Here is a 24,027-nt window from a genome sequence, read left to right on the forward strand (position 1 = left end):
TGATGCCAGTCCCTGGAGTAAAATAGTTTACATTCCTCCAAGAGGAAGCCTGTTCAGTATCAAGGTACCTTTAAAAATTAGCAAAAAGAAAAGGAGGACTTGTGGCACCTTAGAGACTAACAAATTTATTTGAGCATAAGCTTTTGTGAGCTACAGCTCACTTCATCAGATGCATGAAGAATTAGCTGACAGAGTACAATTTATTTTAACAAGGGGTCCTAGCAGCAAATCTAAACAGAACAATAATCGTGCTGAGCACAGTAGGATCATATTTACTGTAAGTAGGTACTTATTAAAAGTGATTAAATTATAGTATGGATGTAGCATGACGTGCTCACTTCAACTGTTAGAATGGCAAATGTTTAGGTAATATAGAAGCGTTGCCTAACTCGGGTCTTGTCCTTAAGTTTTTCGTACACACATTTTACCTTATATCACCTTACATTTTTATATCTTCATGTGAAGTGGAGGTTAATAAGTTACAAAATTCATATCCTTCCATAGTTTAGTTAACAAAACATTATTAAGAAGTGGAGTATTTAGAATCAGAATACCTATCTATCTAATCTATATCTATATTAAGACACAACTTTTGTTTAGAGCTTGTTTAGAATAACAAAGAAACAATTTAGGAAGAAAAACATTGTTTTTTGTGAGGTCATGTTATTTATTGTTCACAGGTGCTCAGACAGCTACTGCGTATTTGTGAAAATGTTTGAGAATCCCAAAAGCTTCATGAATATTGTTAGGGGGCTTATTCCTTCACCCACTTACTTCCCTGGTCCTTCTCGCAAGAACAGAGAGCAACAATACCCAAAGTCCAAAGGTGCAAACAATTTGATGTTTATTGGGGTGAACTTCCAGCAAGCATGATTCCAGTTTCCTTCCTTAATGTCCCCCTTCCCAGCTCTGACACCACAGAGCTTTACCTGCGTCCATGTTCCCATTCCCGCCCTTAGCTAAACATGATTGCAATTTCCCCACCCCCATTCCCTGTTCCTATTCCCGCCCCACACTTCCTGATTGACTGCAGACTGTATAGTAAAACTTGAGTTCTGCTTAGCTATACCTTAACCAATCATTTTACTGAAATTTAACTAACCAATCCTAACATATTGTAACATGATTATTTAACCAATTATATCCCACCACCTTAATTAGTTTACACTCAGCAAAATTAATTATACAGCAGACAGAAACAATCACAGAATCAGACAGAGATTATGCAGACAAACAATAGGGAAATGGGGACTACAGTGATAGAACAACAAAGAAATGAGGATTTCACATCCCAGCTATTGATAAGTGAGTTCTTGCCAGACAGGATGCTATCAAACTAAGTTTTCTTTTACAACGTCTAGGCACTTCCCTTTCTCTGGAGGTGGTAGGCATTATCAGGACAGGATTGTATTCCTAACAGCCCAATAGCACCTTATTTCAATGTGACTAGTTTGGAATGTGAAGATGTGATCGTTTCCTTCCCAGCTTATGGCTGCCTCTGCTGCTTAGCCAAAGGCCTTAGCCTAAGAACAGGGCCTCAGACTGTCACAGTAAGAGAAGGACCTTACACCGGCAGACAATGATTTTGTTTCTTTTATACCTCTATAACTAGCTCAGTGATAAGAATACAGCTAAATTCTTAGAGTATAGACCTTTACAGACAGGCCTGAATATCTATATGCTAACAAATATTAGTAGAAATGATTATTCTTTTGAATCTATATCTGATGTGTATTATTCATTTTGTTATTTTCCCTTAAAAGTTTCAGCCATCCAATCATGCAGCAGAAACCATACCAAGTGATTTACGTCATCATAGAATCACAGAATCATAGAATATCAGGGTTGGAAGGGACCTCAGGAGGTCATCTAGTCCAACCCCCTGCTCAAAGCAGGACCAATCCCCAATTAAATCATCCCAGCCAGGGCTTTGTCAAGCCTGACCTTAAAAACTTCTAAGGAAGGAGATTCTACCACCTCCCTAGGTAACGCATTCCAGTGTTTCACCACCCTCCTAGTGAAAAAGTTTTTCCTAATATCCAACCTAAACCTCCCCCACTGCAACTTGAGACCATTACTCCTTGTCCTGTCATCTTCTACCACTGAGAATAGTCTAGAACCATCCTCTTTGGAACCACCTCTCAGGTAGTTGAAAGCAGCTATCAAATCCCCCCTCATTCTTCTCTTCTGCAGACTAAACAATCCCAGTTCCCTCAGCCTCTCCTCATAAGTCATGTGTTCCAGACCCCTAATCATTTTTGTTGCCCTTCGCTGGACTCTCTCCAATTTATCCACATCCTTCTTGTAGTGTGGGGCCCAAAACTGGACACAGTACTCCAGATGAGGCCTCACCAATGTCGAATAGAGGGGAATGATCACGTCCCTCGATCTGCTCGCTATGCCCCTACTTATACATCCCAAAATGCCATTGGCCTTCTTGGCAACAAGGGCACACTGCTGACTCATATCCAGCTTCTCATCCACTGTAACCCCTAGGTCCTTTTCCGCAGAACTGCTGCCTAGCCATTCGGTCCCTAGTCTGTAGCTGTGCATTGGGTTCTTCCGTCCTAAGTGCAGGACCCTGCATTTATCCTTATTGAACCTCATCAGGTTTCTTTTGGCCCAATCCTCCAATTTGTCCAGGTCCCTCTGTATCCTATCTCTGCCCTCCAACATATCTACCACTCCTCCCAGTTTAGTATCATCCGCAAATTTGCTGAGAGTGCAATCCACACCATCCTCCAGATCATTTATGAAGATATTGAACAAAACCGGCCCCAGGACTGACCCATGGGGCACTCCACTTGACACCGGCTGCCAACTAGACATGGAGCCATTGATCACTACCCGTTGAGCCCGACAATCTAGCCAACTTTCTACCCACCTTATAGTACATTCATCCAGCCCATGAAGAAAGAAGCCCATCCACTTCTTTAACTTGCTGACAAGAATACTGTGGGAGACAGTGTCAAAAGCTTTGCTAAAGTCAAGAAACAATACATCCACTGCTTTCCCTTCATCCACAGAATCAGTAATCTCATCATAGAAGGCGATTAGATTAGTCAGGCATGACCTTCCCTTGGTGAATCCATGCTGACTGTTCCTGATCACTTTCCTCTCGTGTAAGTGCTTCAGGATTGATTCCTTGAGGACCTGCTCCATGATTTTTCCGGGGACTGAGGTGAGGCTGACTGGCCTGTAGTTCCCAGGATCCTCCTTCTTCCCTTTTTTAAAGATGGGCACTACATTAGCCTTTTTCCAGTCATCTGGGACTTCCCCCATTCGCCACGAGTTTTCAAAGATAATGGCCAATGGCTCTGCAATCACATCCGCCAATTCCTTTAGCACTCTTGGATGCAACTCGTCCGGCCCCATGGACTTGTGCACGTCCAGCTTTTCTAAATAGTCCCTAACCACCTCTTTCTCCACAGAGGGCTGGCCATCTACTCCCCATGTTGCGATCACACATGATCAGTCACACATCTCTAATAACTGTTAGCACATGCAACATAGCTGAAGTGAAAAATGTGTGGACAATCTATAGGCTTAAAATTTAGTCATATGAACTATTCAGTGACTTCTTACCAATAATGAAATATGTGAAAAAATCAGAATTAGTTCGTGAACAGAAAAAGGATTAAGTATGAACCAAACATTATTCATGGTTACTTCCTAGAACAGCATTTCTCATATATTTTCTGCAAAAACACTTCAAGTTTGAATTTAAGTGCCCCAAAGAACAAGTTAAACCACCATATAAAGAGCTGCTGATGAGACAAAGAATAAGGACTCGTTGATTTTAAGTGTCTATTACTGCTGTTACCAAGGAAACCATAAAATAACAAAGGCAAGAAGTCTCACTTTACATTGGTGATGCACCAATGACTTCTGACATGAGTATAAAATACATACTTTTTGGAAGTATGCTATATTGATTAAGAAATATTTTCTCATAGAAATGACAGACAATTCTGCTCTTAAAATTAGTTATTCAAAGCTAAGTTCCTAAATATATAATCCATCTGAAATTTATATTATGGCCTTTGGACATTCAGAAGGAAATCATTATGAATTTATCGGACTGGAAAGCCATAAATATATATATATATATATATAGCAGCTAGGGCATAATATACTTGTGAGAACCACATCATCTGCTAGATTAAGGTTACATTTAATTCATCTGAATATAATTAAGCTGAGTACTTCAAACCCTCCATTTTAGATTGGGTTTTACTTTTCTTCCATAAATCATTATCTCAGATTATCTCAATTGGTAACAAAGTGGGGAACCTGAGAGATGTGCAAATACTGAGCCACCTGTTGATTCAGACAATACATGACAAAAATTAATATTACTAACTTTCACTGAACTTTCAGGGGGAAAACAGGAATCAGATACTGACAATTTAATCAAAAATACATTCTCTAAAAATATGTGTTGTGCAGTATTTTGTCAGACTGTCTAATAATGATGTGAAATACTGCAAGTTTGCTATAGCTGGGTGACATACACTTCAGAAAAGAGTGGAGTTTTTCCCAGCTAAATGGCTTGACTCAAGGTTACAAATATTTTTGCAGAAGAGAAGAAAATCTTTCAATATTGTAGTGAAAAAATGTGATTGAAAGATTTTTTGCTACTAGAAGTGCAAAATATGATTTTGTATGGATTGTTCTGGGCCTTTTTAGCTTTTCTTGCTTGGCTGGCTGAGAGTGGTTGCAAGTCACACAGAGGTGCTTCTGGTATCCCAATTAACTGAGCTGACTCCATGTGGCCAGCAGGGTTGGCGATTTCGACTCACTTTCTCACAAAGGAAAAGGAGTACTAGAGGCACCTTAGAGACTAACCAATTTATTTGAGCATAAGCTTTCGTGATCTACAGCTCACTTCATCGGATGCATTCAGTGGAAAATACAGTGAGGAGATTTATATACACACAGAACATGAAAAAATGGGTGTTATCATACACACTGTAAGGAGAGTGATCACTTAAGATGAGCTATTACCAGCAGGAGAGCGCAGGGTTGGGGTGGGGGGTGTGTATGATAACACCCATTTTTTCATGTTCTGTGTGTATATAAATCTCCTCACTGTATTTTCCACTGAATGCATCCGATGAAGTGGGTTTTAGCCCATGAAAGCTTATGCTCAAATAAATTGATTAGTCTCTAAGGTGCCTCTAGTACTCCTTTTCTTTTTGCGAATACAGACTAACACGACTGCTACTCTGAAATTTCTCACAAAGGGTGGCAGTTCTCTATGGGATGCTCTCTCCTGCAGCTGTGTGTGAGAGGGCCCCCAAATACCCTCCAAAATTTTAGGGGGATAGTGGGCTTACCGGGGGGCCCTGAAGTCACAGGATAGGAGAGCAATCTGTTTATCAAAGATGCTGTAGGTGGCATAGCAGGCCACTGGCCCTTCCCTACAAGAAATGAACACCAAATAAGATTGGGCAGGTGGGGTCCTTCATAGGTTAGTATTAGCATTCAAACACTGCACCTTCTGATGATCCTCCCATCACTAGATTTATATTGGATCTGGCCAAGTTGTGGTGACTGTTATAGAGCATGTTTTTACATGTGGCTTAGCTATGAAGAGGCTGTTTTACTGTATAATTTCATGTTTAGTTTGGCAGCCAGGTTCAAGTGGGTTTATGGGATAAATTGTGCTTTTAAGCCACAGCCCATGGGGGCTGGAGGGGGCTGTACAGAAGGGTACCGCCCCAGTGGGAATGCTGGAGGCATGATTTTAATGCTTCCTAAGGTGCAGTGGTGTGTGGCCCGGGCACCAGCCTTTCACAGGCTACTTGGGCCAGCTGTGTGTGCTGAGGTCAGAGCTTCTCTCTTTGCCTCTCTCTCTCCCTACACACTTTGGGGTGTCTACAACCTCTGAGGATACTGGACTCATGGACTCCTTGTGCACTGGCAGCTCAAGGCCATGACTGTGCTCTCAAATGTGGGAAGGCTTCTTGCAGCATCTCTCTCCATTATGCTGGGCACAACGTGGCTCATAGTTTGACTACGGTGAGAGCCTGGTTTACAGTGTGCTTTCACAGGTAGCCTGGTGAAGTTAATGCTGCTTCAACTGGTGTGATTTTAAATGTTGTTTCTTCAGCTAGTCACAGTGCACAGGCAATACAAATGAACAGTCCTTCTGAGTGCACTGGTGGGAAACCTGCTGACTTTGCTGCTGCTACACCTACAATAGCTATTCACTTTTTTTTTACAATAGCTATTCACCTCAGATTCACTTTTTTAAAAACAAAAAATCAGTTCAAAATTGTGGTTTGAGGTCACACATCTCTTTGGCTGGCGAATGCAAGATCCAGTACAGGTTCCCTTATTTCTGATGAAAGAATCAGAGTGCATGCATCCCAGGCCACCTCACTCCCCACTTGATTGGATGTACATTTGGGTGGGCATTTGTATGTGTGTGTACCTGATAAATTATAAAGGTATGTGTGACTTTGTGTGTTGCTCTATCTGTCCCTTTATTCATGCCACAAACCAAAATGACCAACAATGACTGCCAAGATACATTTGTTTCATATTTAAAATATGTGAAATTTCACAATGATGAAATTTGACTTTGGAATTGAATTTTCAAGCTGATCTTTGGAAAATATATATATTTGAAATATTGATGCTCCATACAGAACAGCTTCATAACCCAGTGCTTGACCTATCCTAAGTATAAATCATTCTGTTAGATCAAAAAGAAAAGGAGTACTTGTGGCACCTTCTCTAAGGTGCCACAAGTACTCCTTTTCTTTTTGCGAATACAGACTAACACGGCTGTTACTCTGAAATCTGTTAGATCAGATGTCAGAGAGCATATATGGCAATGGTCATCTAAAAGTGTAATTGCTCCAGAGCAGAGGTTAATAACCCACTGGGAATGAAATTAGATTGAATGTCATTAAGTTCCTATAAAAGAAAGCCCACACACCTCCACGAAGCAACATTTTTGGTGACCACTACTGGCCTTAAGTTGATAATATTATCTACGCTTATTTTTGCAAATACATGTAATAGGTGGAATGCAGAGGTACATGCCAAAGAAATATCTAAGCAGGTAAACTCGCTTTTCTTTGCTTGCATAATCAATTCTTTGTGGGCCAATTGGTTCATTTTTATTATTAAACACTTAAGCTAGCAGAGCAGGCTATACTTGACAAGTTATGACTTCCATTGACCTCATATTTGCATGGATATATATTTTACATTACAAGCAGTCTATCAACATTATTTAAGGTGTCAAAGAATAACATTGCAACACTAGGGAATTTTATCATTTAACGTGGATGAGAAGACAAGTATATAGTACAGTAATGGTGACCTGGAATGTTTTAAAATATTTACTACTCAGTACAAAAAGCTACATTAATACATCTCAATATTTGAGAATTTAAATGCACTTCAGTCAGGAGATATTAAGTTGTTTCCATAGTAACCACTGCTACCACTCATGTAGAATTTAAGAGTATGCCTAAAAACACTGATTGTCCAAAACTGCATTCTCATTGGTAGATTGGGCCTGTTTGATGTCAGAGCCATGCATCAATTCCCAGCGATACACATCTGGGAACTCAATTAAACACTCACAAAAATATCTAGACTGGTTATCCTCAGTGACTAAGGGGCAATGTTAACTGTGAGGACAAAGGCACCAGATGGGATAAAAGGTGAAGAGAAAGGTGAGGGAGTGAGGGGCTGAAGGTAAAAACGACAGTTTAAACGGCTTCCTCTCCCAAAGTGCAACCTAACCTTTTAGCAGCACTTTGTGGCCCTTTCAGCTACTTCCAGCTCACTTCCTAATGTAAAAACCATGCTGCGAGCTTGTTTGATATTCCAAATTATATTTAATAAAAGAAAGTGAGTTGAAAGCAGCTCTTATGCCATAAACCTCTACTGAAAGGGCAGCTAGGTTTCTCAGAGATATGAAGGGTTATAAATATTTTCTAAAAAGGTGAGAAAGCTTTAGGGAAAACAACAAAACCGTAAACATAATAATAATAATAATAATAATAGTTGAGAAAATGTGTATAAAACTTTGAACCTTCTCTAAGCCTCTTAGCAAGAGCTACTTTTCACCATGGAAGGATATATTGCACAACACTTCCCAAACTGCCTTTTTAAAAAGTTGTTTTAAAATACAAATTAATATGCCATGCTCTAATAGAAATAAGACATCGCAGGGTATATGTTAGCAAGCTACTGGTACATACCTGGGGTTCATTGTGATTTGGGGCTGAGTGCCTTAAAATCCCAAGAACTGCACCAATAGTTTAGCAATGCACATGCTGGAGTTTCTCTATTACTATGTATGTTGTTGTATTCTGTTTTATGGAGCACACACACACAGAGCGCCCCCTCGCCCCCAATGAAGCCATTTCATAGTTGCTGAACTATGGCCCAAGTTTCTGAAATATGGCCAAATCCTCTGTCCTTCACTAACTCAAGTAGCCTTCATCCCATAGCTGTCACAGTATGGTTCTGCAAACAATTAAAAGAGGCTTCTTCCATTCATTGGCTTGTCCCCAGATGAAGGACAGGAATTAATGGCTCCTCTCATTTCTCCCTTGGCCTGTCCATGCTCTATTCCCTTCTGCCCAATGCCACCCAAATAGCTCACTGAGATCTGAATTTGGCCCTAAGACACTTGCTACACTGCAGAAATGATCAGTTGCTGACAATGGTTGTTAGCAACACATCCCCACCCCCAGACTGCCTCAATTGCTGCTCTATTTACAAACACTAACTGAGCGGACACAGTCAGCAATGAGTCACTTTTCTTGCAAATATTAGTGGTTTTAGATAATGTTCTTTAACTGTTCTGATAATGTTCTTTAACTGGTATGGGGAAAAGAACTGTGAACTGAGGATTTGGCAGGTTAAAAGCCTTTCCGTTCACCTTTTGCATATATTGTTAAACTCCACAGAAAGGTGTAATAAATAATGTTCTGTATGTGACTTTCAGATGGTAAGATTGATAATAAAGTACGATGTGATCCTGAGATTTTATTTCCAAGAGGTCTTGATTTCATATTTCAAAGTTCCAAAGTCCTTATGTGTCTGATTAGGATGTCCATTTCTGCTGATCAAAGGTAAGTGAGGTATATAACGTGATATCCCCAAGGAATATATGACAAGTACACAGAAGTGACAGGCACAAATGAGATGACTGAGTTCAAATATTAAACAGAAGAAGCTATTATATAGTTCTGGTTCCATCTACATTCATGGGTAAAGTTGAGAGTGGGGCTTGGAGAGGATGATGGATAGTATAAGATTGCACCATAGCATCTTCTCTTAGGATCAACTCTGAGAGAAGAGATCACATGCTGAATCCTGCCCATGAAAGCAAAACCAATGGATTTTTTAAAATCTCAGATATGGTTTTAACACTATAGATTTTATTTTTTGTTTTAGAATGATATCTGATATATTTTGGCTTCTTTTTGTGAGCAGTGCTGTCTTCTGAATCTGAGGCACAGGACATAAAGGAATGCTATTGTGGTAATAACGCTCTCATGATGAATTGCACAGTAATAATCTTGCTCACTGTCATTAACATTTGTACATAGCTTTATGGCATATATTAATTTTATATGTTATGAAATATATTAACAGCTTGTTTATGGGCCACTTCATAAACAGGAAAAGGATAATCTCTAATATTGCACCATCAATCTTTACCAAAAACAGAGAACTCTATGGACATGTAATCACAAGCATAACAATAAAACGTAAGCCCTCTCTTTCCATTAAACATTTAATTATTGTATCATTTGATCTACTATCTAAGACACTTGTGACACTCTAACAAATATCTTAGATATAGTTTATTATGGAGCTTACTGAAATATATGAGTAAAAGTACTATATTTGCTGGTTCAGTGTCTACAATATCTAGAAACAGCAGGAACAAAACATTTCTTTCATGTCCTGAGACATGAAGAACACTAGTGTAAAACGTTGATGGGTGGGTTTCATATGGAATGTTTGTATTAAACAGAAAAATTGCTGTTTTAGATGTAATATGGCTTATAGAATTACTGTTACTTCTCTCATCATCACCACTGCATTTTTCATGGCCAGATTCTGATATCCTTCCTGACCTTACTCCTTGAATAGACCCAATCATTTCAATGGGATTACTCCTATAGTAAGATACTATCCCAGGTGAGTAAGCCCTAAATTATCTCATAACTGTGCTTAACATCTCCTGCTTTTCACTCTAATTGACGGGTTACCAAATGGCATTTGGAATCTGTCTCACTGCCACTCCAAAAGAATAAGCGTCTTTCTAAAATGCAAAAAATAAGTGAGACCAACTCAAGAAACTCTTTATTTTAGAAAGCTACCACATATATGACAAATAACCACTTAATTGGATATCACAGACTGATTATTTCTCCTGATTTTCTTTAAGTACTTTCTACACCTCATATACGTACACCAAAGCCAGTTCAATCTGTTGGGCAATTCAAATCCTTCAAATTCCAGTATTCAATCAAATCAAATTCCATAAAAGCTGTTAAATAGGGGATAGAGGAATGGGACAGAAATTATGAGGTGACCCAAAGCTCACCACAAACTCGTATGAAATCCAAACATTCACAATAATCCAAACTGATTACCAGCACCAGTCTCACTCAGATCATATGCCTTTACATGGGGCTAAAGGGATAGCAGAGAAAATATTTTTATATTTTTCTTTCCTTTTTAAATTATCATTTTATCTGCTGTACTTGAAAACACACATCAAAGCATGGGACTCTTTAGGATGATATGCAGGGTTAAATCTTGCCATAATAAACTAGTAACAGTCTTTTAAGAGGAGATAAAGCAGATCTTTAAAGAAAAATCAGAATGTAAAGAAAACATAGTTTTTTAATAGTCAGAGGTTTGCCCTCTGGAGAGATTTTTTTTTCTCTTTTCCATCAGCAGTTGGTTTTTCTTCTGTATAATAAATAATAAAGAGAGCACAGTAGACATCAGTTTGCCAGTCTTCAACAGGTGTTATGGCACAAATGCCTAATAGTTGTTCATTTTTTTAGTGTGGGACACAGCTGCTAATATTTGCTTCCCTTTTCCCAGCATGCTCCACTATTTGAACCCCCAAGAATAAGTCCCTTAGTCCCAACCACCTGAGTTTGAGTTTCAGGGTTAGCATCTTACAGCTGTCTCTTCCTACCTGTCTCTAGCCAGACAGGCTCATGGGAAACAATACGGGAAAGGAAGAGAAGAAAGTACCAATTAAATGAAAACAAAAAACGTTATGAAAAGTAAGTTTTATGTTAAGAGAGTTTGGAGAATAAAGACTGTTCTGTCTTCACAGTATGCATATATGTAGCATCCTGGAACTCTTTGCAGAGTGAATCCCTGGGATGCAAAACATACTATATTCTGTACAGTGAGGCACTGTAATCAACTCAGACCGACTGTTTGAATAGAAAATAATTACTAGAGGTGGGATTGGTCCTTTTTTTTTAAGCTGCCCCAAAGTGCAACCTCTTTCAAGGGTGGAGCAAAGTGCAGTGGCCTGTGATAGTTTTTCCATCTCAAAGTTATTGATAGAAATCAGAAGTCTTGGCTCTTGTGAATTTCAGCAAAGGCAAAAGTAATAAAATGCAAGCACTGTGATCAATGCATATGGCTCTAAGGTAGAGAAACCGACGGAGTGTACACGGAGCACTGATTATTAAAAAGGGATCAGAAAAGATAACTGATTTGTACTGTTCTTTCCAAGATGGCAGGAATATCAGATTTTCTAGATCCTTGTTCCAGCAACTTGAATAATAACAATCTATTATTCTGACACGGGCTGTGGCAGCCTCAAACTTTAACAGTAAACATAATTTGTTCCATAACAATGTAATGTAAGAATACCCTGTACCAATAATATATTTCCTTCTTATACTGCCTGAAATATTCCTCCATTTGAGAATTAAATGATTAAAAGCAGCTGTTTGGTATCCCATCCTAATTGTAGATTTTCCTGAATATGCAAGAACGCAGGAGAAAATATGGCTAAATATTTATTATATTTTTATTACTTCATAAATATACAGCTAATGGAAAATAAATTGTAGACATGCAAAAAATTCTCATGCAAAATGTAAAACTCTGTTTCACTTACAGATCCCTGCAGAAATGCTGGGTTTTTGCTGCTATTCTACTTTTAACCTGTCTGGTTGGAAAGGGAAAGAGAGTTTAGTTTAACTAGCCTGGAAAATCTTGGGTCCACACAATGCACATTTGGGTCCAAACAAGATCAGTTACATCCCAATCTTTATCCCCTTGAAATCAATGCCTAAACTTCCATTGGATGGCAGGAGAAAGATCACTTGATCATTATCTGTTAGGTTCACTACCCCTGGTGCACCTGGCATTGGTCACTGTGGGCAGACAGGATACTGGGCTGGATGGACCTTTGGTCTGACCCAGTATGGCCATTCTTATGTTCATTGTCTGTAGTTGGAGCAGGATGTTTTTTGTTTTTGTTTTTTGCAAATATATTCCAAAAGACTGTGTTAGATAAAGAAATTAGATTTCTTTTTTGCTTACATTTTTACTTCAGCAAATAATTTCCATCCTTGAATGTCTCTTCTGTGAAAGAATATGCATGAGCTTTTTTATTCAAATGCCTGTGAATAAAAGAAACACTAACTTGACTAATTCCCATACTAACTTTGTAAAAAAATATTGGCTCAGCTGAGTAAATCATATGAAGACCAATTAGAAAAGTAAGAACAACACGTGAATATTCACCCAGGCTGTCAAAACCAATCTCTCATTTATTTATCCCTTTTTGCTCTATATTTTTCTGCCAGATATTGGATACTGTACTTTCTTCATTTTGCTCATTTTATGAATACTTAACCATGTGAAATATTTGTTCATTTCAAGAGGAATTCCCCTTGGTTTAAAAAAGAATGAAAAAACAATTTCTGAGCTTAATTGGGGAGACTTGGAACCTCTGTATTTGCTCAATCAATTTTATCACAGCAAAAAGCATTTTAACGATTCCTTTGTCTACATAATCACTTGCAACATAGCAGAAAAATTCCATTCCTACTAAAGTAAACTTAGCAGAGCAGGACAAGTGGCTTGATGTCACACTTAAAAATGTTTTTAAAATAGGTCTTTTAAATGCTTTTAAAAATGTAAATTAAGCTTTAATCACCATGGCAATGAAGTTCAATATTCCCAGTGGGTAAGTCAATTTCAAGTGTTATACTGACTTCTGGTATGAACTCTTAAAGCACTGCTCTGTAGGCTTCCCCAGAGTTATAATACTTGGTGTGGAGCCCATTAGATTCAGTGAAATTGTCATAACAGCTGAATATATAGCTCTTAGCCCCAAGGGTGTATCTACATACAATGGACATCAAATACTATATACACCTACATTATTAATTATTAAGTGCTATTGGTGTGCACAGTGCCAGAGAGAATGTAGAAGGTACTTTCCCTACCCAAAGGAAATTATAGGAAGAAGTAGAATTAAAGAGTAGGAAGTTTCTGAATGAACAAGGAGCCGGAGGGAATTTCAACTTCCAAGCATTTGGGGCTACATGGAAAAAAGTCTGGAGAATAGGATGGGAGAAGGAAACAAAAGAAGCATTAAGCCAGGTAGCTTGGAAAATGTGCTGTCATCTTAAAGAACTATAGGAGGGGATGAGAGCTGAAATAGGAAAAAGCAGGATTTTTATGGGCCTTGAAAGTGAGGACAAGGGACTAGAATTTTCACGCAAAAGGCCCATGCAAGCCAGGGAATGGCTTTAAAAGAGGGATGAATTCAGTCAGTGGCAAGAGAAGAATAGATTTTGACAGCAGAATTTTGGATGAGTTGAAAAAGAGCAAGTTGGGAAGCAGAGGAGTATTACTAGAAGTGTGGTATACAGTACACATGTGGGAATAATTTTGGTAAGAGAAGACAGAGACCTTGAGTTGTGCTGCAACTAATCATAGATCTTAGATTCTGAGTAGTGTAATTCAACAGGTATTTCCGGTATTACAATTAGAACTACTATTGGCAGGGAGCATTCGTTACATGAGGTACTTGATTCTGGTCTCACAACAGAATCAGGTCCTACTCTATGTATGCATACTACTATAGTACATCAAGTAATCAAGATGAAATCATACTTGTTGGCTTCCTTCTGCTGAAAGAAACACACATATATAGAAAAGGAGTACTTGTGGCACCTTAGAGACTAACCAATTTATTTGAGCATAAGCTTTCGTGAGCTACAGCTCACTTCATCAGATGCATACTGTGGAAACTGCAGAAGACATTCATGGTCTCTGTGTATATAAACAATACCTCCTCCCATCCCACTCTCCTGCTGGTAATAGCTTATCTAAAGTGATCACTCTCCTTACAATGTGCATGATAATCAAGTTGGGCCATTTCCAGCACAAATCCAGGTTTTCTCACCCTCCGCCCCCCCCCCCCCAAACCTCACTCTCCTGCTGATAATAGCCCATCCAAAGTGACCACTTTCTTTACAATGTGTATGATAATCAGCAAATCAGCAGGAGAGTGAGTTTGTGTGTGTGTGGTTTTTTTTGGGGTGGGGGGGAACCTGGATTTGTGCTGGAAATGGCCCACCTTGATTTTCATACACATTGTAAGGAGAGTGGTCACTTTGGATAAGCTATTACCAGCAGGAGAGTGAGTTTGTGTGTGTGGTTTTTGGAAAAAAAAGGGGGGTGGGGGGTGAGAAAACCTGGATTTGTGCTGGAAATGGCCCACCTTGATTATCATACACATTGTAAAGAGAGTAGTCACTTTGGATGGGCTATTACCAGCAGGAGAGTGAGTTTGGGGGGGGGTCGGAGGGTGAGAAAACCTGGATTTGTGCTGGAAATGGCCCAACTTGATTATCATACACATTGTAAGGAGAGTGATCACTTTAGATAAGCTATTACCAGCAGGAGAGTGGGATGGGAGGAGGTATTGTTTCATGGTCTGTGTATATAATGTCTTCTGCAGTTTCCACAGTATGCATCCGATGAAGTGAGCTGTAGCTCACGAAAGCTTATGCTCAAATAAATTGGTTAGTCTCTAAGGTGCCACAAGTACTTCTTTTCTTTTTGCGAATACAGACTAACACGGCTGTTACTCTGAAACACATATATAGATACTCATTGAAATGGAAGAAATGCATAATACCAGTAATGTCCTTTTTCAAGAAGTTACCAAGCTGTCTGAATCAGAGGTGTATTTACCTGAATATTCCAATAGCCAGGTTAAGAGTGAAAGTTAGAAATGTCTGGGTGGCATAGCAGAAACTGATGGAGAAAAGAAAGACACAAAATGGTTTCAGACGCCCTATGTATGGTGCCATTGTAGTGTAGTGTTGAATAATGTGTGACAAATGGGTTTTGGGGTCAGCATGACAAATCGATCCACCAAAATGAAAATCTGGTAGGATTCAGAGAATTGGGCTTTTGGTGTATATGTATAATGTGTATAAGCATATAGAACAGTTGTAAACTTGATTTGAATACATTTCCAGGTTCTGGAAATGAATAGAGTGAACTTTTATGCTTTAAAATGAATGATAATTAATAACAACCAAAATTGAATGTAAAACTTGTAGGGCTTCCAAATGATGTGCCAAAATTGACCTTTACTTTTGTCCTGGGGCTTCTAAAGCTAAATAACACTCAGAATGATTGGCATCCTATCATTATTTGTAAATACTTTTATAAGTGGTTCTTTAAAAAGTGCTAGCATCTACAAGAAGCATACAGAACAATACTGTAGTCTAGTATATATAAGTTTTGTCTAGGTCAGTTGTTTTAAACATACTTTAAAAATTACTCTTTTTTCTTTAGCGTCTTTGATTGACTGCCTGGCTCTCTTTAGAATTGCAGATGAACACAGAAGTCACTAAGGGCTTCACTGAGAAAATAGCTTCAAGTGGAATTTGAGTTTTCAAATGTACAAAGAAAACAAAATATTCTTGACTATTTCAAAAATGCTGTTTTCAAGTTGATGTTGCACAATTGGTCCTCCTGGTAGTTTACAGCTCACTGACTCCTGATTAACTGCTTATAAATGGAATCTCATTATATAAATCTGTATATATACAGCTGCAGATCTCAATTCACGGAGTACAGAACTTCTGTCATGACATCTGTGTATTCTTTACGAAAAGATAATTTAAACAAATGGCAAAATACAGACTGTCCTGAAAAATACAGACTGTAATGAAAAAGCTTTCACACCAGCCACATACACAACAGAAGTACTGAAAAGATGACAGGTATTTAGTGCACTGAGAGGAGGAATGCACCCTAGCAACAAGCTAGAATCCTTAGTCAGGTTCTTTGAATAGTAGCCAGATCCTGAATAAGTAACGTGTGATGTAGCATGTTAACATTTCATTTTAACCTCGTCTTAATCAAGCAGTTTTTTAAAACAAATCAGCTATTACAACTTAGTACATAAGGTAGATCCTCAGCTGGTATTAATTGCCATAGCTCCATGGATTTAAATGCCACATACCATAAGATTGCTTGCTGCAAGAAAATGGGCATATACTCCAAAAATAGAAAATGGATATAGTCAGGGTTCTCAAACTTAAGTTATAGGCATATCTTAATAGAGAAGTAGTGTCATAGATCACCTCTCCTTCTGTTTGCAGTTGTGCAGATAACTTCTTATTCCATTAGTGATCATCTGTGTGGGAACCACAACAACTGCTTATATGGAAAGTAATATTAGGAATGTATTTTTAACTCTTTTAATGTGATTTGACAGCTGATAGGAGAAGAGCCAGCAACATGTGGCAAGCCAGCTTTCTGGGCCTCCATGGTCACTTGATAACAAACTTAGAACTGTTACCTAAACTCAGTACATAGAAGCAAAGGGAATACTGCATACACCATAACAATGGCCATTGGTTGCAAGACAAAAACCTGTAGAATTTAATGGTGACTTTCCTTTCATGGACAGGTGTTTTTACTTTACCTCATGCAGATGCCCAAATGATCAAATCTGCCACATTTCTTTGAAGGAAGGATCTCTTGAAAAGGTATTGGTGTTAGACTTCTTTTCAGTCATTGTCGGAAGATTACAATGGATAAACATTAGCGCATCCCCCCTCCCCCCCAAAAAAAGATAGTGTGACACAGAGGCTCAGTGGTGCCACTGGGCAAAGGGTTCACTAGTCTTTACAAGCAACTCCTATCTCAAACTGAACAAACTCACTATACCTAATTCATCACTCTCATGGTATTTGTCCATGAAGGGTAGCATGTGAAGTCTCTACTGAAAGCTTGTAACTGATCGGTACTCACAATCATTGTGAGATGTGTTTTTGGGTAATATCTGAGGAATAATGTAACTATATTGAAAACTATGCCTTATGGTCTTGGAGTTAAAGTGAGTCACCAGGGAATCATATGTCTTGGTGATGGTCCATTCAAGCGGGAGGGAGCTGTCGCCCTTTCCTGGCTAGCTAATTATGTAATGTATTGCTCAATTGTCTACCTTTGTAACAATCTAGAAAAGTCAATGGAAAACCATCAAGGATAAACTATAAACATCAAAAGCACTTGGAGGTAAAAAGGAAAGTGAGGGGCTTGCCCTGGCTGTGAATAAAGACAAACGAGTGACTCAGTAGATCGCAGGGTGAATATCACAGTGACTCAGTATATCACAGGCATCCACTCACTGAGGAGACATCTTGCTAAGAGGGGGTGTTTCATGAAGGCTTGGATCTTAGTTCCTGGGAAGCCAGTCTGCAACAGAGTGATTTTTTTTTTGGAGGGGGGGGAGGGAACTGCTAAGTTAGATAGGAAAGGTAACTATTAATAAGTGTAGGCTCTAGTTTGCTTTTATTATTTTGTTTTGTATTGTAACAGTCTGTTTCCATCACTCTCCCTTGTTTCTAGTAGAACCTCTTATCTTTCTTGAATAAACCTCTTATCTTTCTTTCTTCTGTTTTAATATAAGCGCTATGTATTACACAGGAGCAGAGAATTAAGGTAAAACTGGTAAACTGGCATGCACTGGAGGCAGAGGATCTGGGATTTCTCTATGCAGCCAGGGGCTGAATATCACAGGGGAATACTTCAAAGGGACCCAGGGAATGGGGTTCACTTCTTGTTAACCTGCAAGGCAAAGAAAGGGCTGGCATAGCCGATAGGAAAGTGCTTGAGTGGCTAGCAGTATGGCGGTGCAAGGGAACTAACACCCAGGTACTAGAGGCCAAACTCCCTTTCACTAAAGGCAGGAAGTAAAGTGATTCACAGTCCTTGGTACCCCAAGAACTATAACAAACAGCAAGTGACTTATAGTCACTGTCCACTGAAATAAGATACCTCTTGTTTTATTGGCCTAGAGAGCAGCAAATGACTCCCAGGACTGCAGGACCCACAAGTCCCTGTGAGCATATACCTGAGGCCAGATGATGTAATGCCCACATGTCAAAGTATCTGAGAATTTATTGAATGCCTACTTTATTTATTTAGTCCCAGGGTATGTAATCCATTCCCTTGATAGCTACCAAATGAATTTAAAATACTGTGTGGTGTTACACTGCATTTTCTCTAACTTTAATACAGTGGGTTTTATTCAACAGTTTGGGAAATTATGCCAAATGTTATTTGGCTTTTTATTAGTAATAATAATTATTTTAACTTTTATCTAATGAAGGAGGGGATGAGCTAATGGGGCTGACTGAGATGGAGGATGCACTGGAGGCTGAACAGACGAGGGACTGGAGAATTGATTGGGGGCGGGGGTCTGTGAAGATAATTTATTTAGGGGCCTAGGATACGGGAGATTGATTGAGGCTGAGAAATGTTCAGGGACCAGAAAATTGATTGGTAAACCAGGGAGAAGGCACAGGATGGATTGCTGGCAGAGAATTGATTGAAGAGTGTGTGTGTGTGTGTGTGTGTGTGTGTGTGTGTGTGTAATGGGGGAAGGAGAGAATGGATCAAAGGAGAGGATAGATGGATTGTTGGATCTATGAGTTGCTGAGAATGGACTGGGCAGAGGTTGAACTGATGGCACTAGGGGAGAATGGGAAAAAATGGGAGGAGAGGGCAAGGTAGATACTGGAGCCCCAAGGACAGAGGACATAAGAAAAAATATTAAGCAAATTTTGGAGAGAAAATGGAATATTGGGAGAGAGTGAGAATCCAGGACCCAACTGAACTAGAGTAGAGATTGTCTTACCTTTTAGGTATCTTAAAAGGTTTTGAAAATGTTCCCTCTGTTTATCCAGAGGTCAGAGGAAATGTGAACAGTCTGACCAGCTGTTCTACTTCACATTTTAAAGTGTTAAAACAAAGGAATTAAGGTTCACTTGAACTGTGAAAATGATGAATAGCTGTAGAATGCAGCTGGCAAACATGACATAAAGGTTAAATTCAAGTTCACCCCAGAAGTTGTTGCATTTCAATGATAGGTCAAGTAATTCAATCTCTCTCTCTCTCTCATTACATCCCAAACCATTAAGGTTGCAAAATCAAGCACTCTGGAGTTAGGTAATGCCTGAATTAAGGTAGCCTGTGCCAAACTCTAACAAGTCTGCAGTTTTTCAGAGGCTTATAACCTGGTCAAATTTGTGTGTGTTTTCACAGGAACAGCAAACTGCACATTCCTGACAACATGGTGACTGACCCTCCCTCCTAAATTCCCCCCCCCCCACTAAATTTCAGGTTCTTACTCGAAAATTTGAGAGTGTTAGAACTGCTCAATGAAACAGTTAAAAAAAATTACTACAACATGGGCAAAACAATGCATTTCCCCCAAAACTTGTTCTTGGAAACAGCTGAACCATTTTAGCTGAAACTCTCTATCTTTAAAAATCAGTCAGAGACAAACACCAGTATGAAATTTTTTCCGCTCAAATAGTTTAAATTATAAGCAACTGAAAACAGGGTCTTATAAAGAACAGTGTCAGCAACTTTAACTATCGGTGTGCTATCCGTACAGCCTATAATTTATATCAAATAATTCTCTATCAATTGATCCTCTCTCTCTCTAAGTACATTTATCCAGATCTATCTATATTTATAACATTCATGATGTTACTGGTGCGATATAAAGATTTTATCTCATGAATTTGGAATGATTATATTTCTCATGAGTGGGAAAGCACATAAAATAAAATACCTCTAACTCACCAACGCCATAATGTATTCTGTAGATGCAAACATGTCATATGATAGCTATTCTAGGAACCTTAAAGGAGTTTTAAAAGCATATAGGGTCTCTTTTTGTATGCCTCTGCCTGGTCAAAGGCCATCACATATTTGAAACCTCTGCTGCTTTAGCCACAGGGCTATTCCAAAAAAGTTAGCCTTTTTTTAAAACAATTGGAAAAATGTATTTTTCCCCATTGTCCTCACACTCAGAAATGGATGAACACCTTTTGTTCAGGCTCACAAAAATATCACCAGGAGGCAAAGACAAATCATGGAAAAATTCAGTCCAAAATTTGAACCTTTCAGAAAACAGTGAGTGACAGAAATCCAGGTTGAGAACTGTTATAAAACCTTAACTGTAGCAGTCACTTACAAACCTAATGAATATCTCTCTCTAAGATCAATCTACAGATGGACGATTAGGAGAGAACAAGAAACTCAATGAGATAGGGAAGATGAGAAGAAAATAAGGTTTAACTATAAAAATAGATGAATTTCACTAGGAAAAAGGAGGACACAATGAGATTATAGCTAAAAATTAATTGTACATTATGCCCTGTAGAGGATATTGGAGTCCTATATATCTTTTACTTCAAACGGACCTGAGTAATGAATAGAAATCACAAGCCATCTCTTTATGGGCAGGGACTCTGCCTCTTCCATATTCACATACTACATGCCTGGTGCAATGCTTCTTATGCTTAGATGAATTCCGTTCTCCACTGTGGTGCATAAGAGGCAATGATGTGTATGTTTTCTCTTCCCACAGGTCCTGCACTTCATCTAAAAGCTTGTCCACATGGTGTGGTAGTACACACCAGTGGGTGTAAATAGTAGAGTGCTCTACAAGGCTGCACTCTAAGTGCCAATGTAACCCTGCTGACACATTCTAGAAAGCTCCTTGTGTGTGTTAAAGTCATACTGTTTCAAACAAGTACATTAATGCACATTATGCACCTTTTAGAGCAGGGCAGTTGAGTCTACATGGGGCAGTTAGCATGTCAAACTTCAGAGCATTCTACAGTTCACACCCCTCGAGAGCGCACTGCCACACTGTGTAGACAAGCCTTTAAAAAAATTCTCTGCAATGCAAACATGGATCCCCAAACTTGTTATCTTAGGTGTAGTGACTGCGAATACCTTCCTTGTCTATGGACTGAACATTCCTTTCTTCATATGACATGCTGGCAGAGATATTTTCTCATTTTCCTTGGTAGTATCCAACATCAAAGCAATACTCACTGTTTCTTCCATGCTAAATTCCTTTATGTGTTCAGTACTCAGTAATTTCTCCCTTAGGGCCTGATCAAAACAGGAATGGAATGAATTGTACTGAAAATATCATGCCATTATATCAAACAATGATTCACCTTCACCTGGAATGCTGCTTGCAGTACTGGTTATCCTGTCTAAAAATGGATATAGCCAAATTAGAGGGGTTCCAGGAAGGTTGGAGGGCATGGAGAAACTCTCATATGAAGATGAATTGAAAAAATTGTGATTCTTTATCTTAGAAAGGAGATAAGAGGAACAAAGGATAAATGTTTATACAATAATGAATGGCATAGAGAAGGTAGTTAAGGAACTTCTGTTCTCCCTGTCTCATAACACAAGAATAAAGTGGGCATTTAGTGAAATTGATGGAAAATTTAAAACTGATATAAGGAGATACTGTTTCACTCCACATGTAATTAGACTGGGGAACTCATTGCCACCCTGATGTTGTTGAGCTAAGAACTTAGTAAGAGTCAAAGAGAGATTGAATGTTTATGTAGAATAAAAGAATATCCAGACTTATAATAATTGATGCAAAAAATAATTTTGGATGCAATAAAAACCTCATGCTTCAGAGGGCTCTAACTATTATGAATTAGAATGTGACCTTCATGGGTGGCAGGTTATGCCCCGTTTGCTTACTTTATGGTTCTAGCACCTTCCTTTAAAGCATCTGGTGCACACCACTTTCTGAGACAGGATACTGGACTATTTGGACCATGTGTCTGACCCAGTATGGCAATTCCTATGTGCATTCCTATGTTCCAAAATGCAATAAAGTTAGTGGAAAGTGGACCACTGACTTCAATGGACTCTGGTTCAGGCCCTTAATTCTGAGTTTCTGATCACAAAGTCATCCCAAAGGAAATTTTCACAAAATGGTTACCAAAACAACAGGCCAAGGGCAGCTTTTTCAAACTAGACAGAAAAATCACATATGCTTTCTCCTTTTTTTGTTGTCTTAAGTGAAACTTAGATCTCGCAGCTAGGACTTTTGTTTGCATTTCAGTCAAGTCTGCATAGTTCATGTCACCTGGTCCTTGAGGGAAACATAAGTCTTTCATGACAGCAAATGTCTCTTTTCTGAACGGAGTTAGTAAAATGGATCATTTCTTGTGACTGCCTTCAGTGCATTGGTGTAAACATACTGCTGCAGCCTTTGTACTTAAACTTCAAAGTCTCAATTTTATCAGCAGAAACTATTAACTTTTCCATACATGACCATTTTTAACATTCTGTTTACTTTCTTCTTCTTTCTTTCTTTCTTTCTTTCTTTCTTTCAAGCAGACACCTTTTATTTAATGCTGCTTCACTGACTGCTTTGCACTCAAAAGCATCCTATCAAAAGATTCCCACCAATTATTTTCTCATTACTGTATGTCCCACAAAATCTAATCAACTATTCATGCCTTTCAATTTAACCACACTGAACAACGTTTACATAATTGGGTGCTTATGGATTTAACAGCCCAACCCTATTTAGTCACCTAAATAAGTGGCCTAATTAAAAAAAAATGCTGTATATCCAGCTTCTCCCATTAATTTCAATGAGAACTCAGTTTTGAAAATCTTGGCCAGCCACATTAAATGGATCAAAAAACCAACAAGGAAATAAAGTAATAACAAACCCCGTTAGAGCAGTGAGAGGATTGCTGCTTACTGCATCAGCCCCTGTTCATTCTGACATCCATTCTCCAACCATCTCTAACTTCAGCTTCTTCCAACTGGTGCCTCTTCTTGAGCTTTGCATCCAGAATGCTGCACCCCTCCCCCCACATAGATGCAGCACCCCCACCTAGTCACCACTCCACCATCACCACCTAAAACTCCTTATACCACAAAACTGGAAATGTATAGGTAGCCAGGTGAGTTTGTAGAACACGTGCAATTTTCAGAGTAGCAGCCGTGTTAGTCCCTCATCCGCAAAAAGAAAGGGAGGACTTGTGGCACCTTAGAGACTAACAAATTTATTTGAGCATAAGCTTTTGTGAGCTACAGCATCCAATGAAGTGAGCTGTAGCTCACGAAAGCTTATGCTCAAATAAATTTTAGTCTGTAAGGTGCCACAAGTCCTCCTTTTCTTTTTACATGTGCACGTGTCATGCCTATCTTTCTTGGCCAGTAAGATCGTGTCATGTACTTTGTGATCTGAGCTTTCAGGTGGCCAGTTCATTAACCCCAACTTGAGCGAATTGCACTAGTCTAACACTGAAATAAGGAATGACTGGATAGCAGTTGCAAAGTCTTCACCCAGGAGTAAGGATCACAGTTTTCTGGCCAGACAACTGAATTAAACTGGCTGAATTGGCTGGCAAAGCATGCTGGATTTCTTCTGGGTAAAAGGCCTCTGGTTTTGGTATAAGCAGTGAATAAAACCTCTTGTTATATCGTCATGAAAAATCAAGAATTTAAGAACAACATTTTTTCATGGTGAGTAAAGAAAACATTTTTTGAGTTTAATCATTTAATCTTATTGCTTCCCCCCGATTTAGGATTTATTTATCACAGGCAGGTAATGATGAAATTGGCAATATACCTTTTCTAATATAATTTTTAATACTATGGAAA

Source organism: Natator depressus, chromosome 5 (assembly GCF_965152275.1).
Source record: "Natator depressus isolate rNatDep1 chromosome 5, rNatDep2.hap1, whole genome shotgun sequence".
Lineage (NCBI taxonomy): Eukaryota > Metazoa > Chordata > Testudines > Cheloniidae > Natator > Natator depressus.